A 16602-nucleotide genomic window follows, 5' to 3' on the forward strand; every position below is an offset into this window, starting at 1 on the left:
TGAATAGCCAAAGGAATATTGAAAAAGAAAGCCAGAGTTGGTGGCATCACAATTCCGGACTTCAAGCTCTATTACAAAGCTGTCATCATCAAGACAGCATGGTACTGGCACAAAAACAGACACATAGATCAATGGAACAGAATAGAGAGCCCAGAAATAGACCCTCAACTCTATGGTCAACTAATCTTCGACAAAGCAGGAAAGAATGTCCAATGGAAAAAAGACAGCCTCTTCAATAAATGGTGTTGGGAAAGTTGGACAGCCACATGCAGAAAAATGAAATTGGATCATTTCCTTACACCACACACGAAAATAGACTCAAAATGGATGAAGGACCTCAATGTGAGAAAGGAATCCATCAACATCCTTGAGGAGAACACAGGCAGCAACCTCTTCGACCTCAGCCGCAGCAACATCTTCCTAGGAACATCGCCAAAGGCAAGGGAAGCAAGGGCAAAAATGAACTATTGGGATTTTATCAAGATCAAAAGCTTTTGCACAGCAAAGGAAACAGTTAACAAAACCAAAACACAACTGACAGAATGGGAGAAGATATTTGCAAACGACATATCAGATAAAGGGCTAGTGTCCAGAATCTATAAAGAACTTAGCAAACTCAACACCCAAAGAACAAATAATCCCATCAAGAAATGGGCAGAAGACATGAACAGACATTTCTGCAAAGAAGACATCCAGATGGCCAACAGACACATGAAAAAGTGCTCCATATCACTCGGCATCAGGGAAATACAAATCAAAACCACAATGAGATACCACCTCACACCAGTCAGAATGGCTAAAATTAACAAGTCCGGAAATGACAGATGCTGGCGAGGATGCGGAGAAAGGGGAACCCTCCTACACTGTTGGTGGGAATGCAAGCTGGTGCAACCACTCTGGAAAACAGCATGGAGGTTCCTCAAAATGTTGAAAATAGAACTACCCTATGACCCAGCAATTGCACTGCTGGGTATTTACCCTAAAGATACAAACGTAGTGATCCGAAGGGGCACGTGCACCCGAATGTTTATAGCAGCAATGTCTACAATAGCCAAACTATGGAAAGAACCTAGATGTCCATCAACAGACGAATGGATAAAGAAGAGGTGGTATATATATACAATGGAATACTATGCAGCCATCAAAAGAAATGAAATCTTGCCATTTGCGACAACATGGATGGAACTAGAGGGTATCATGCTTAGCGAAATAAGTCAATTGGAGAAAGACAACTATCATATGATCTCCCTGATATGAGGGAGAGGAGATGCAACATGGGGGGTTAATGGGGTAGGAGAAGAGTAAATGAAACAAGTTGGGATTGGGAGGGAGACAAACCATAAGTGACTCTTAATCTCACAAAACAAACTGAGGGTTGCTGGGCAGAGGGGGGTTGGGGGGGGTTATGGACATTGGGTAGGGTATGTGCTATGGTGAGTGCTGTGAAGTTTGTAAACGTGGAGATTCACAGACCTGTACCCCTGGGGGGGAAAAAAATATATATATATGTTTATAAAAAATAAAATTATTAAAAAAAAAAAAAGTAGGAGAAAAGTACTATTATTAAAGTAATAAGTATTAAAAAAAAAAAAAAAAAAAAGCTTCCAGAACAAACAAAAAACTAAAAGAATTTGCAAACACCAAACCAGCCCTACAGGAAATATTAAAAGGGGTCCTCTAAGAAAAGAGCTTAATAGTACCAGACCAGAGAGGAACAGAGACAATGTACAGTAACAGTCACCTTACAGGCAATACAATGGCATTAAATACATATCTTTCAACAGTTACCCTGAAAGAAAATGGGCTAAATGACCCAATCAAAAGACACAGGGTATCAGAATGGATAAAAAACATGACCAATCAATATGCTATCTATAAGAAACTCATTTTGACCGAAAGACACCTCCAGATTTAAATTAAGGGAGTGGAAAACAATTTACCATGCTAATGGACATCCAAAGAAAGCTGGGGTGGCAATCCTTATATCAGATAAATTAGATTTTAAGCCAAAAACTATAATAAGAGATGAGGAAGGACACTATATCATATTTAAAGGGTCTGTCCAACAAGAAGATCTAACAATTTTAAATATCTATGCCCCTAATATGGGAGCAGCCAATTATATAAACCAATTAATAACAAAACCATAGAAACACATCAAAAATAATACAATAATGGTAGGGTACTTTAACACCACCCTCACTGAAATGGACAGATCATCTAAGCAAAAGATCAACAAGGAAATAAAGGCTTTTAATGACACACTGGACCAGACATCACAGATATATTCAGAACATTCCATCCCAAAGCAACAGAATACACATTCTTCTCTAGTGCACATGTAACATTCTCCAGAAGAGACCACATCCTGGGTCACAAATCAGGTCTTAGCTGGTAACAAAAGATTCGGATCATTCCCTGAATGTGTTCAGACCATGATGCTTTGAAACTAGAACTCAATCATAAGAGGAATGTTGGAAAGAACTCAAATATATGGAGGCTAAAAAGCATCCCACTAAAGAATGAATGGGTCAACCAGAAAATTAAAGAATTAAAAAATTCATGGAAACAAATGAAAATGAAAACACAACTGTTCAAAATCTTTGGAACACAGCAAAGGCAGTCCTGAGAGGAAGTATATAGTGATACAGGCCTTTCTCAAAAAACAAGAGTACACAAGTACACAACCTAACCCTACACCTAAAGGAGCTAGAGAAAGAACAACAAAGCAAGCCTAAACCCAGCAGGAGAAGAGAAATAATAAATATCAGAGCAGAAATCAATGACACATAAAAGAATAGTAGAACAAATCAACAAAACTAGGAGTTGGTTCTTTGAAAGAATTAATAAGATTGATAAGCCCCTGGCCAGACTTATTAAAAAGAAAAGAGAAAGGACCCAAATTAATAAAGCGATGAATGAAAGATGAGAGATCACAACCAACACCAAAGAAATACAAACAATTATGAGAACATATTATGAGCAACTATACACCAGCAAATTTGACAATCTGGAAGAAATGGATACATTCCTAGAGACATGTAAACTACTAAAACTAAACCAGGAAGAAATAGAAAACCTGAACAGACCCATAACCAGTAAGGAGACTGAAGAAGCCATCAAAAATCTCCCAACAAACAAGAGCTCAAGGCCAGATGGCTTCCCAGGGGAATTCTAGTAAACATTTAAAGAAGAATTAATACCTATTCTTCTGAAACCGTTCCAAAAAACAAAAATGGAAGGAAAACTTCCAATCTCATTTTACGATGCCAGCATTACCTTGATCCAAAACCAAAGACCCCATCAAAACAGAGAATTATAGACTAATAACCTTGATAAACACAGATGCAAAAATTTTCATCATAATACTAGCCAATAGGATCCAACGTACATTAAAGGGATTATTCACCATGGCCAAGTGGGATTTATTCTTGGGCTGCTAGGTTGGTTCAACATCTGCAAATCTATCAATGTGATATAATCCATTAATAAAAGAAAGAACAAGTTACTCTCAATAGATGATGCTCTCAATAGATGCAGAGAAAGCATCTGACAATGTGCAGCATCCTTTCTTGATCAAAACTCTTCAAAGTGTAGGGAGAGTACAAAGATGGGGAAGATAGGGGAACCCTCCTACACTGTTGGTGGGAATGCAAGCTGGTGCAGACACTCTGGAAAACAGTATGGAGGTAGCTCAAAAGTTGAATATAGAGCTACCCTACAACCCAGAAATTGTACTACTAGGTATTTATCCTAAAGATTCAAATGTAGTGATCTGAAGGGGCACATGCACCCCAATGTTCATAGCAGCATGTCTGATGAAATACTATGCAGCCATCAAAAAAATGAAATCTTGCCATTTGCAATCATGTGGATGGAACTAGAGGGTATTATGCTGAGCAAAAAAAGTTAATCAGAGGAACCCAGATGTTCTTCAGCAGGTGAACAGATAAATGAATTGTGGTACATCTAGACAATGGAATATTATTCAACACTAAAAATAAATAGCTATCAAGTCACAGAAAGGCATGGAGGAATCTTAAAGGCAGATTAGTAAGTGAAAGTAGCCAGTCTGAAAAGGTTGAGCACCATGTGATCCTAACTATATGACATTCTGGAAAAGGTAAAATTATGAAGCCAGTTTAAAAAAAAAAAATCACTGGTTGCCAATAAATCCCAGAAATGAGATGTAAATTGCAAACCAATAAAGAGTATTATGGGAATAAATATTGATGAAATAGAAAGCAAACAGAAAACATGCACACAAAGAAAAGCATTTTAAAATACAAATTAAGAAGCCATTAATAAATTTAAATATATCAATAAGCACAATGAGCATGGTAGATTACATTAGTGTTCAAAAATAATTACTTCCCCTTCACTGCACTGGTATCAGGCTTGGCCATATGATTTGCTGAGTAACACAAAGGACTGAATTATCAAATCAAACTTAAATGGGTTAGACATCATACTCAAAATGAGGTTCCTCTAGTAATTTCAAGGATACAGATAATCAAGAGACTCAGATAAAGCCAAGAGACTTCTAAGACATGCTGAGCAGCCCCTGGGTTCTTTCCTTCCCACAGTGAACATTCACTCTTGGCCAAGAATAGACAAAATCTCTAAGTGAGGTATGTGGGTTATCCAAGGATATTCCATATCTTAGATATTAGAGAGCATTGTGTTTATGAAACATCTCTAATTTCCCATCAGCTAGTGTGATATTTTCCAGGGCCATGCCTCAAAAATTCATAGATTCTGTTTTTGTTATAAGCCATCTTTAGCCAGGAGCACCCCATTAAGAACTTTTCCCAGATAAGGACTTCTTCCTCACAAATATCATTAGTCTATTGACTAAGAGATTCAGTTATGATGCTATCAAGGAGATATGACCAAAGCATCCCCGTGGTAACAGGTTGATTAGATCACAGACTAGATTTTTTTAAAAATAGATTTTATTTATTTATTTGACAGACAGATCACAGGTAGGCAGAGAGACAGGCAGAGAGAGGGGGAAGCAGGCTCCCCGCTGAGCAGAGAGCCTGATGCAGGGCTCGATCCCAGGACCCTGGGATAATGACCTGAGCTGAAGGCAGAGGCTTTAACCCACTGAGCCACCCAGGTACCCCTAGACTAGATTTTTAAATACCTTTTTCCATATTTATAATGCTATTTTGGGGAAAGGATTATATTTCCCAATGTCATTGATTTAAGTCTGTCTACCTGCATTGCTTTGGTCAGTAAAATGTGAGTAATTGGGAAGTAATTGGGAAGCTTCTGAACAAAGCTTTAAGAACCAGCTTATGGTTTGCCAGTTATATCTTTCTAACAAGAGAATAGCAATATCCTAGGTAAAGTTTACACCATTATCCTTGGTTCTAAGTGAAAAAGACGTGGTGGATAGTAGAATAAGCAAGACTTAAATTCTCTGCTTTAAGTCACTAACCAGGTTGTATGTCACTGCCTCTGATTAGACAGAATGAGCCAGAGCAAAATATTAGCAATCTGAACCCTAAACAAAAAGACTAACAGAAAGTCCTCATGGCCACAGAACTCCAAGAATATTATTTTATCTCATTCAACATTATTTTTTTTTCTGAATTATGCTATAATACATTTAGGTTATACCCAGAATATCAGTAAACTATTGTAGTGATAGGAGCACGACAATTAACAGTCTAGGCTGGGAGTATTTTATTGGCCAAGTAGTGCTAATAGTTAAAACACTGTTACTTTAAAAGAGTCCCATGTACTGAAGCTTTTGTGTCTGAATCTATAAAAATATACCCTTATATTGTATATGTGAGAAGTCCTTACAATGTAAGCTATGCATGAAGAGTGAATAGAAATAATTTGGTATATAATAAATCTGCTATAGATTTCAATAACATAAAAGGAAGTCTCCTGAATGTTTAACCTTTTTTTTTCTCAGTTCTATAGAAATACGGGCAGTAGAGTATACAACTGTTTTCTTCCATACTGAAACTCTTTGGTTTTTCATGGGCAATATCTATGTGGGTTGTAAGAAGATCTTATAATTTTTTAGATGAAATCTTGAATCTCCATAACCACTCACATAAAAGGAATAGACCCCGACATGTGTACATATTACAAATATTATTTGGTCATTCGTTAAATTCTACTTTACCTCCTAAGGCAAGTTCATATCAACATTCTGAGTACACAGCTATGTGTAGGAAATAACTGCAAAATGGAAAGAAAGTTTTTCCTCTTATGATTGTTTGACTTAATCTTAGTGATAGAAAACATCAAAATAATACTGGCTAAAAATAAAGGCTTACTGTCCTCATGCATAACTGCAGGCAGAAAACTGGTGCGAGTACTCCACATTTATCAATAAGAGAGATGTACAGGCATTTTCACACCATTTTTTCCCATGTAAACCTTCTGTTTTGATAAAAAAAAAAATGGCTTAGATTTTAAGTCGTATTTACAGATAAGGAACCCCTCTAGGTCAAACAGGTGAACAGTGAAGTGACTATTGCTGGCAGGAATGTGTGCCCCCCACCACCTGCATTTTAAGCCTAAAGCAGAGGCTTAATATCAGAGAACACCAAATACATCACCCTCTGTGTCAGAGAACTGAAACCAGAGAAAGAGACTTGATGAAGTTCATGGAACCATCATGTGATACCTTCACCTTCATGCTGGAGAAGCAAAGGAAAGCTCTGCTACTTTTACATAAACTAGAAGGAGGTTTCCTGATCATATTAAGTGAAAAAATTCATTCATTGTTAACAGTTAGGCCAAGGGCATTAGCTACAGAGGGTATCCACAGATAGATATAGAATACTAGACCAGTGAAGAAGCTACACAGATATCTTGTCTTTTCAAATAATCAGAAACTTCTACATCATTGCAGTAGAGCAGTGGATCGAGTCCACCTCCCCAGAGGCTGAGTCCAAAAACTACCTGTGGGCATTTGTACGATAGAAGTCTCCCTGCCCTTCTGGCAGCATTTGCTAGGCTAGGAGATCTAGCTGGCTTTCCAAAGTACTGGAAACTTATATTTTATGAGCTCCATCATGGATCTCAATTCCACCACTACCTCCTCAGGCAGTTAGTCTTCCTGATCAATTTGGACATCAACATCTTTTTTGGTGGCAATTTTATACACAGAAATCGCTTTTGGCACTGCAGCCTTTACCAGAGGGAAACCTTGTGTCCTGGAAGGTACACTCATTTGGGTCCCCAGCAGTTGGTACAAACACTGGAGGACCAGCCCATCCAGCAGTACTGGATGCCTGATTCTGTCTTTTATCACTTTGCTGAGCCTTTGTTTTGCTCCATTTGGTAATTCTGTAATAAGGTCACCTCTCTGAGGACTTTGGGTTTTGCTTGATTCATCAAATTGGATGTCTGAATTTTCTTCTGCTGTTCAATCTGCTTTTCTTTCTTCTCATAGTATTCCATAATCTTTGATCTTTGGGTTTGACCAAGACGACCTTTCTCAAAATTGAATTCTTCCTCTGCCTTTGCATCTATTTCTTTGGCTTCTCACTAGCTTCTTGCTCAACAAAAGCCATCACATGCTTCATCCACTTTTGCACATCAGTAGCACTGAGGGCCTGGTGAAGGTGATGTTGGGCTGGTGGGCAACTGGCTCCAGGTTAGGTTTGAAAGAGGAAGTCAAAGGAAGGGGAAAGGAAAACCCAGTGCAGGTTTTGGTTTCCTTTGCTTTGTAACTCTGGCTTCTGGTTCCTCTCAGACAATTTTTGCATCACAGATTCCATTTCATAGCCCAAGATCGCTACTCCAGCTCTAACTATCACATCTGCATGCCAGCCAGAAGAAAGGAGAAAAAATAATGGGAAAGGACATTTCTCCTTCCTTTAAGTACATCTTCTGGAAGTTAAACACATTTTTTCTTCCACATGGATTCCACTGCTCAGAGCAGTCAAAATAGCAAATCTAGCTGCAAAGGAGGCCTGGAAATAAAGTCCTAGGTTGCACAATTGTACACACAGGAATCAGTGGGAAGATCAATTGCTGAAGCAAAAAGAAAGAATATGTAAAGAGGAAAATTATCTGCCTTAGGAGATTATTTGACTTTGAGAATTTGGATCATCTTCTTGTCTGGATAACTTCACCAGAAAAACTCATTAAAATATTTTAATAAAAAATTTTAATAAAAATATTTTAAAATATTTAAAAAGAGACCCTTGTAATACCTGATAAAAGTAGTACTAAAATTTCTTTGTATATTTCCAAACTGGATGGTGGTGCTGAATAGGTAAACTACATTTCCCCTTATTTTGCAGACACTTCCTAATAACTTGATACATATAGAATAAAGATTCTGAAGATCACTTTTGAGGGCTTTCTGAATCAAAGGGGATTAGTTTTTTAGGCATTCTAAGCATCTAACATCATTAGAGAAGGGAGTTAATATCTTGGTCTTATTCAACAACATACATATTGATTCTTAACATTATACTATACAAACAAATATAAAAGACAAGAATAGCCCATTTTGAATATATTTTTTCTTAATCTAAGCAAATTAAATGGCACATCTCACTTATTATTGACTGCTTATAAATGATTACATTCTTCTCATTTAGGTACATACTTTCAGGTACTTAATTTTGTAGCTTGAGTAAATTTGTTCTTATTTATATGAAATTTATTTCATTTTTAATTTTAAATATAGTAACAGTGTTTTATAGTTTCTTACAAATTCCTTTTTATTTAGTATATTAATTTCATGGTCCATTTTCACTAGTGACATACATTTCCTTTTAAAATAAATTAATATAAATAAATAGAGCCATTTTAAAGAAATATATTGAGCACAGGTGATAGTTTGATATGGGAAAATGTGAATGTGGTAAATAAATGACAGTTAAACAACATGGAGAAAAATGTGATTATATCCTTCAAGCAATCTTTCACATATAATATTTAGACCAGTTAAACTTTTGGTGGTTATTAATATGTAGTAAGTTTGACATATTTTATTTTTAGTTTTAGATATTTCTGAAGCACTTTCTCAATGTTCCAGTTTAAGACAGAAACATGCATTAATAGCCAATGAACTGTGAAGAAATTTATACAGAAAAATGATGCACCTACTGTCTATAAAAGTCTTCATCTACCTTCACACAGAGTTGATACAGAAAGTGCCAGAGCACCACTATTAATAACCAATAATGAATCATGACTCATGATTTATAATAAAATATTCATTTACTATCTAAATTTTAGTAAAACAGCTTCTTTGATTGGCTGGAAAATATACTGCTTGCAAGAGGTATGCTCCTCGTTATTAAGTGTACTTTTGATGGTTTAAGTCCAGTACTGGCCATAATTTCACAATTAATTTGTAATGAATTATCTTATTAACATTTCTGTGTCTGCTGGTAAAATCAGTAGTAGCCAAGAAATTTCTGCTTTATTTATCGTATACTCAATAATAATAAAAATGTTTTTACAGTTATTAATATTCATAAAAAAAAATCACAACTTAATGATATATCAGCACAACACACATACACATTCCACACTTAGCCTACATTTCTCAAAGTGTTTTTGTGTTGTTTTTTGACTGGTATATTTTAGTATATTACAGTTCTCGTGACAAAGTGATAATGGGATCCAAATCACAACATGTTAGGAATAACTAAAATATGGTCATTAACACAGAACAATAATAACTCCTAGTGCCTGTGAAGGCATCTTCAGTTGCCTAATCATTAAGCTTGCCTGTCTTACAGCGTGTCAGTTTAGGTTAAAATCTTTATTTCACTGACCAAATTCTTGCCTATGTTCATGGAACGTAGCTCTCACATGTTTTAATAAAGACATTTTCAAATGTTTGGCTTCATGTTGTGCTATGTCTCATCTCCTCTCACTTTTCAGCTCATCAGATATTGTCATAACAGAACATATACTCAATTATACCAACAGTGAACCTTACATATTTATCAAAAGTGGGGCACACTGTGAAGACTTGGCAAGACACCAAAGGACCATGGAAAACTTTCTGAGAACCACTGGCTCCAAAAACAAAGCAAAACAAAACAAAAACAAAAACAAAAACAAAACAAAAAACTATAATTTGCTTCAATTGTGAATGGTCTATCATCTCATCTATGTTCTTCTGACTAAATTTGTGTTAGTATTCTTCATACATATTTCTTTTCCAACATAAATGTATTTTTTATTGTTCTTAGATTTTTTTTTACTTGAATGCCATCTATTTTCATATTTAAGAAGTAAACCCATTAGTATGTTTACAGATATTTTAACATTTTATAAAATGTGTGGCATACCCACCATGAAACTCATATGTGAGGCAGACACTATCAGAATCTTGACTACATATTTTGGATGCTACCATTTCAATATTTCCCTGAGGGTTTCCAAATCCCATTAGCTGCATCTCTATTCCTGAGGGTTATTTTTTTCCCTGAAAATATGGAAAACCATTCCTTCCGAGTGTACAATAGGCCAGAAGTCCTGGGGAATTAGCATCCCCTGGCAATAGCTCTCAACCAGAGATGAATGGTAATAGTGTATAAATGTCTCAGAGCCCTTCCTCTTTTGTTGAGATAATTTTGAGGCCCAGGGTCTTCCTGTAGTAATGAACTCCAGCTACCCATCTAGATGGATAGTTGGCCTGGTCACTCCCAATACTGGCTGCCATCTTTTCCCTGGTCCCTCTCCTCCCTCTTCCACCAACTCTCAAAAATGGCCACTTGGACTTGTAATTTTTACTCAGATGTTTCCTCCTTAATTTGGAAAAACAAATTAAGCAAAGTGGTAAATAGATCTCTGAACTGTCCTTTTTGTAATTGTCCTTTTGTCTTCTCTTTTTTTGTCTAAATATCTTCAAATCACTTGTATAAACATTTAGTTATTACTTTTCTAAAAAGACTTATTTATTGGGGCGCCTGGGTGGCTCAGTGGGTTAAAGCCTCTGCCTTCGGCTCTGGTTGTGATCCTAGGGTCCTGGGATAGAGCCCCTCTTCCTCCTCTCTCTCTGCCTGCCTCTCTGCCTACTTGTGATCTCTGTCTGTCAAATAAATAAAATCTAAAAAAAAAAATTATTTATATTACAGGTGGGGGAGCATCAGAGGGAGGGAGAGAGAGAGGAAAAGAGAGAGAATACCAAGTAGACTCCCTGCTAAGCACAGAGATCAATCAATAAAGGGCTCAATCTCATGACCCCAAGATCATGACCTGAGCTGAAACTAAGAGCTGGGCACTAACCAAATGTGCTACCAGGCATCCCAGTAGTAACCACTTTTTTGATCAACTTTGTTTGACCCACATGCCACCAGTTTTCTTCCTAAAACACAAGGTTGGACTTGACTCAAACCTGCTCCTAAATTTTCATTGCCTATTCTATAATGGCCAAATAGGCATAATCTTCTAAAACCTTACTGAGCTGTTTTCCTTTAATCTTACCTTGTACTTTATTATCCAGCTTTACTCCTGCCGAACCAGAGAAATGGCCACCTCCAAAGCAAGTTCCCATTTTTTCTCAATCTTCAGTGCTATGCTCATGGTGCTTTCTCTGCCTGGAGGGGTGTTGTTCAACACAGTAGCTATTAAATCTAAATTAACAAAAAATAAATACATTTAAAAATTGAATTCAAACATTTCAAGTTCTCAACTGAGAATTATCTAGCTACCATAATAGACAATACAGATATAAAATATTTCTATCATCACAGAAAGTTCTATTAGAGCTGGTCTGGAGCATTCTTTTATATCTAGTTTTTGAAATACTATTTTTTCTTTTAAGTTCTATCCTAAAGCTAACTTTCTGGGGTGCCTGGGTGGCTCAGCTGGTTAAGGATCTGGCTCTTAATTTCGACTGAGGTCATGACAGGGTCAAGTCCTGTGTCAGGCTAAGTGCTTAGTGGAGGTCTGCTTGAGATTCTTTCTGTCCCTCTGTCCCTCCACCTGCTCATCCTCTTTCTGTCTCTCAAATAAATAAATAAATCTTAGAAAAAGAAAGTTTTTTGTGAATTAATTTTGTCACATGTCTCTATTCATTCACTGATTTAACTTTATTTCCTTCAATCAATCACAAGACAGATACTGTGTACTTTATGAATTTCGGTGCTTATATATAAATCATTAAAGACAAAATTAGTGTATTCTCATTTTTGTACTTTTTTTAAAGATTTTATTTATTTATTTATTTATTTGACAGACAGAGATCACAAGTAGGCAGAGAAGCAGGCAGAGAGAGAGGAGGAAGTAGGCTCCCTGTGAGCAGAGAACCTGTTGTGGCGCTCTATTCCAGGACCCTGGGATCATGATCTGAGCCGAAGGCAGAGGCTTAACCCACTGAGCCACCCAGGCACCCCTTTCATTTTTGTATTTTTAAGAGACTTAGCAAAGTGCTTTACTTGTCAACAAATACTCATTGAATTCTTATGTCAATTAAGATTGACAAATACTCATTGAATTCTTAAGTCAATTAAGCTTAATTGACTTAAACACCCCTCGAGATACTATTCTCAAAAGCTTCTCTTGAACTACTTCTTTCCTAATGCTGTATTTTTGCTGTCATTACATAGAATCTAGTGTTTATTAAATTTTGAAAGCCTATCAAAACTATTTTGAATCTTAATTGTATAATCTACTCTAAATTAATAATGCCATTTCTATATTACATATACATTTGATACATGGTTTATTTCTCAGAGAGCTAATATTTTCATTTTTTTTCTTTGATATCCAAAAACACCGATGGGAGCTTCTAGTTACTTTTTATAAGATTCTAGAGAATAGAAGCCATGTCCATACCATTAAAGGTGCCTTTTTCCTTGGACAGAATTTTGCTTAAGGTCTGCTTTAATTTGATGCTTGTTGTCACTTGCAGAGCCAATTTGTAGAGATAATTCATGCACACAAGTAGAGCTGGAGTGCTTAAAATGTTCTTCAGCATAGGAACTGGGTCTTTGTTGTATTCCATTTACTTAATTAAACATTAATAGATGTTTTGAATAGAGTTGCCAAAAATAACCCTGGAGAAAGCTCCACTGGAGCTTTCAATCCTCCTAAATTTGATTCACAGACACTCTTTCACATATTGCTGTTTAATTTATTGTATACCCAAGTAGGACTATCTTCTTAGTCCTTCTGATCGTCTCCACATAGGTCATACGAAAGATTCAAACCAAGTAGATTTTCATTTTTATAGGCTTCTAAATGATCACTAAATTCTTTTCAAAATCCTAACATTTTGTGGCAGAAACTAAGCTTAGAGGATCCCAAAAGAATCTTCCAAAAAGCATCTATTTATTAATACAGGCACACATTTTCAATGCATTTTTGCTTTGAAGTACCAAATAATAGATTCATTGTCTTTGGAAAAAGTGCCTAAAACAAAGAGTCAAATCTGTCATGAGCTCTCTTTTCAAAAGTAAGTGCTTATGGAACTACATCATCCTAGTTTTCTCAATTAGGATAAAGCTTGAAAATAAACGATCTCCAAACATTGACTCTTAACTATTACATGTATCAAATCCAAAACAAAAGTTAGTTAAAAATTAAAGTTCAAGAACTAATATCTTGGGGCGCCTGGGTGGCTCAGTTGGTTGGGCATCTGCCTTTGGCTCAGGTCATGACCCCAAGGTCCTGGGATCAAGCCCCACATCAGCCTCCCTATTCAGCAAGGAGGCTGCTTCTCCCTCTCCCTCTGCCTGCTGCTCCCCCCGCTTGCACTTACTCTCTCTCTCTCTCTCTAATAAATAAATAAAATCTTTTAAAGAAAAAGAACATATATCTTGTAATCAGTTCTCTAATCCAGAAAAACATATAATTCCATACATTTTGTTATTCATGTCCAGTAACTTTAGATTTTTAACTTTTTTAAAATAGAAAGTGTAATCTTAGTTTCTTTAAGTTTTAATTAAGGATGGAATATTCAAAAATGTCTAACACCTGCTTTATAATAAGTAGAGTATTATTTCAAATGCCAGATGGACCAATTAAGATATTCTTTTAGATGATGCAAAATCTTCTGATGTAGGTAGTTTTTTTCAAATCCAAATTTAAATATGCACTATAAGAATGTAATATCCTCAGTACATGTTAATGAAATACTTTCATTTTTAACCTGGAGACAGCACAAAGCACTTTCATTTTTTTTCTTCTTCTTCAGCATCCCCACATCATTCTCATCTCCCAATTCCACTGTTTTAACACCCATGCTTTTGTTTCCCCATGACTATTGCTGCTGGAAGGAGCTCATATTTTACAGAGAATTGAGCTCCCCAGAACAAAGGGAGAATTACAAGCTTTTAACCTGCAAGTACATGGAAATTAAAATTGGTAAAAGATAAAAGGTATAGAGAAATACAGACTGAATTTGTATATAAAAATACTTTACAAAGACTATATCCTCAGCTGGCTCCTATACTTACATAGTTGATTCCATTCACACAGTGGGAACCCCACTGCTACCTTCTACCCAAATCAACCATCCAGCACACATTTCTAACACTCTCAAGCCACAACTTTCCTAGAGTTCTCTGAAAATATTTGTTTATAGTTCCTAACACCTTTCTTACACTCACAACTGTAAACAGCTGGGTTCTCCATGTCTGGCCAAAGAATAATTTCTCAACTTCATTCCCACCAGGCAAAGACAGTGATTTTTAATCTGTTGTCTTTTGATGTTTTGTTTATATTGAGCTGGTAGCATTTAATACCTTGTTTTTAATTTTCCTATCTCACATCATTCTTCCCCAATAATCTCCAAGGTCCTCTGAAGCCAAGGCCTGGTGTCATTCAGACATTTAGATCTCTGATGGCTGTAATAGCAAAGTTTTCTGTGCACTTGGTTGTGAATTATGCTCTGTGTGGTTCTTAGTCTCATCAGTATGTATGGCTCAATCTTTTCACAGTGACAAATACAATCACCACATCAATGGAGGCAACCTGAAGATAGGGTTCTATCTAAACCCACAGTTGGGACAAACTCCCCTGCTGGTCAGCAGTAACTTAAGCCAAGTATTCCTTGATTCACATTCAAACAAACCCTTTCAGCACTTGTGTGTGACAGAAGCAGTCTGTCAGATGAAATTTCACTATTTCAGCAGAGCACCACTTAGACTCCCTGTTCTTTGTCTTCCTTCCACACTAGATTTTTCACTGAGGTCCCTTAAACAGACTGTCTGTCTGAGGTTAGTATTCTATCCATCTATCTATATATATATACAATACAACCTACAATCATAACCTGATGGCTATAAAAATAAGGTTTGAAGACCCCATAAGAATCTAACTCCGTCTTAAAAGCACCATGTCTGCTATAAAGTCCTTTAAAGACTGGAGAGTTTATGGAAGTGCCTGGGTGGCTCACTTGGTTAAGCACACAACTCTTGATTTCAGCTCAGGTCATGATCTCAGGGTCCTGGGATCAAGCCCTCCCATTGGGCTCTGCAGCTCTGCACTCAGTGAGGAGTCTGCTTGATGATTTTCTCCTTTTCTCTCTGCCTCTCTTCCTGCTCACATTCTCTCTCTCTCAAATAAATAAATAAATCTTTTTTAAAAAAATAAAGGCTGGAGAGATTAGAAGACTACAGTTTAACAATTATCCATCTGTAGCCTTTGTGACATTGGGGGCACAATGGCTGAATTTTGTATCTTAAAGTGTAGTGCTGCAGCCAAATAGGAAGCTTACTGACATTCTACTGAGTCACAGAATCCGATATTCTGCTGATGACATGGGAGCAAAGTAGAAGATCAGTTTGTAATCTAGATCTTCATCAGGAAGCTAGCTTTCTCCACAAAAGATTCAAGACAGATTGGAGAATGCAGAAGGCAGACCATAACACAGAACTCTAAGATGAGAAAAAACAAGAAACTCTGGGTTTTCCTAAATATAGAAAAAAATCATCCTAGAGTAGTACTGAACCAAGCAGAAGGCCAGGATTTTGCTATTAACTGGAAGTGAGAATGCATTATATGGCAAAGCTTGACAAAGGTTTAGAACTCAGAATGAACAAGTGCATAAAAAAATTTTTGACTGCAAAATCAAAGTTCTTGACTGAGTGTGTGCATGTGTGTGTGAGAGAGAGGGTGAAAATGCCAGAATATTACATTGTATACATTCCCACAAAAACCGAAGAGAAATATAAATCAGATCCTAATAAAGACTACTTCTTCTTCTTTTAAGATTTTATTTATTTGACAGAGAGAGAGAGAGAGATCACAAGTAGGCAGAGAGGCAGGCAGAGAGAGAGGGGGAAGGAGGCTCCCTGCTGAGCAGAGAGCCTGATGCGGGGCTCGATCCCAGGACCCTGAGACCATGACCTGAGCCGAAGGTAGAGGCTTAACCCGATGTGCCACTCAGGCGGCCCAAGACTAGTTCCTTAAGACATTTCAAGAGTTCATTAGTGTGGAGGCATTAGAATTTTTTATATTTCTCCCACTACATATCATTTAGGAGCCATATATATATATATATATATATATATATATATATATATATACACACACACACACACACACACACACCTATATGTGTATTTGTGTGTGTGTATAAAATATGCATATTATATAACATTATATATTATACTATTTTATATTTAGTAGTGCATAAAAATATTATCA

At 36.5% G+C, this 16602-nt stretch overlaps 1 pseudogene; it reads right to left on the reverse strand.

Moving 5' to 3' along the window:
* Positions 1–6929: 6929 nt before the first annotated feature.
* On the reverse strand, positions 6930–11503 carry LOC116878601 (annotated as a pseudogene).
* Between the last annotated feature and the right edge of the window lie 5099 nt (positions 11504–16602).

The sequence above is a fragment of the Lontra canadensis genome, unplaced genomic scaffold (assembly GCF_010015895.1).
Source record: "Lontra canadensis isolate GAN:19392208 unplaced genomic scaffold, GSC_riverotter_1.0 scaffold2, whole genome shotgun sequence".
NCBI classification, from domain to species: Eukaryota; Metazoa; Chordata; class Mammalia; order Carnivora; family Mustelidae; genus Lontra; species Lontra canadensis.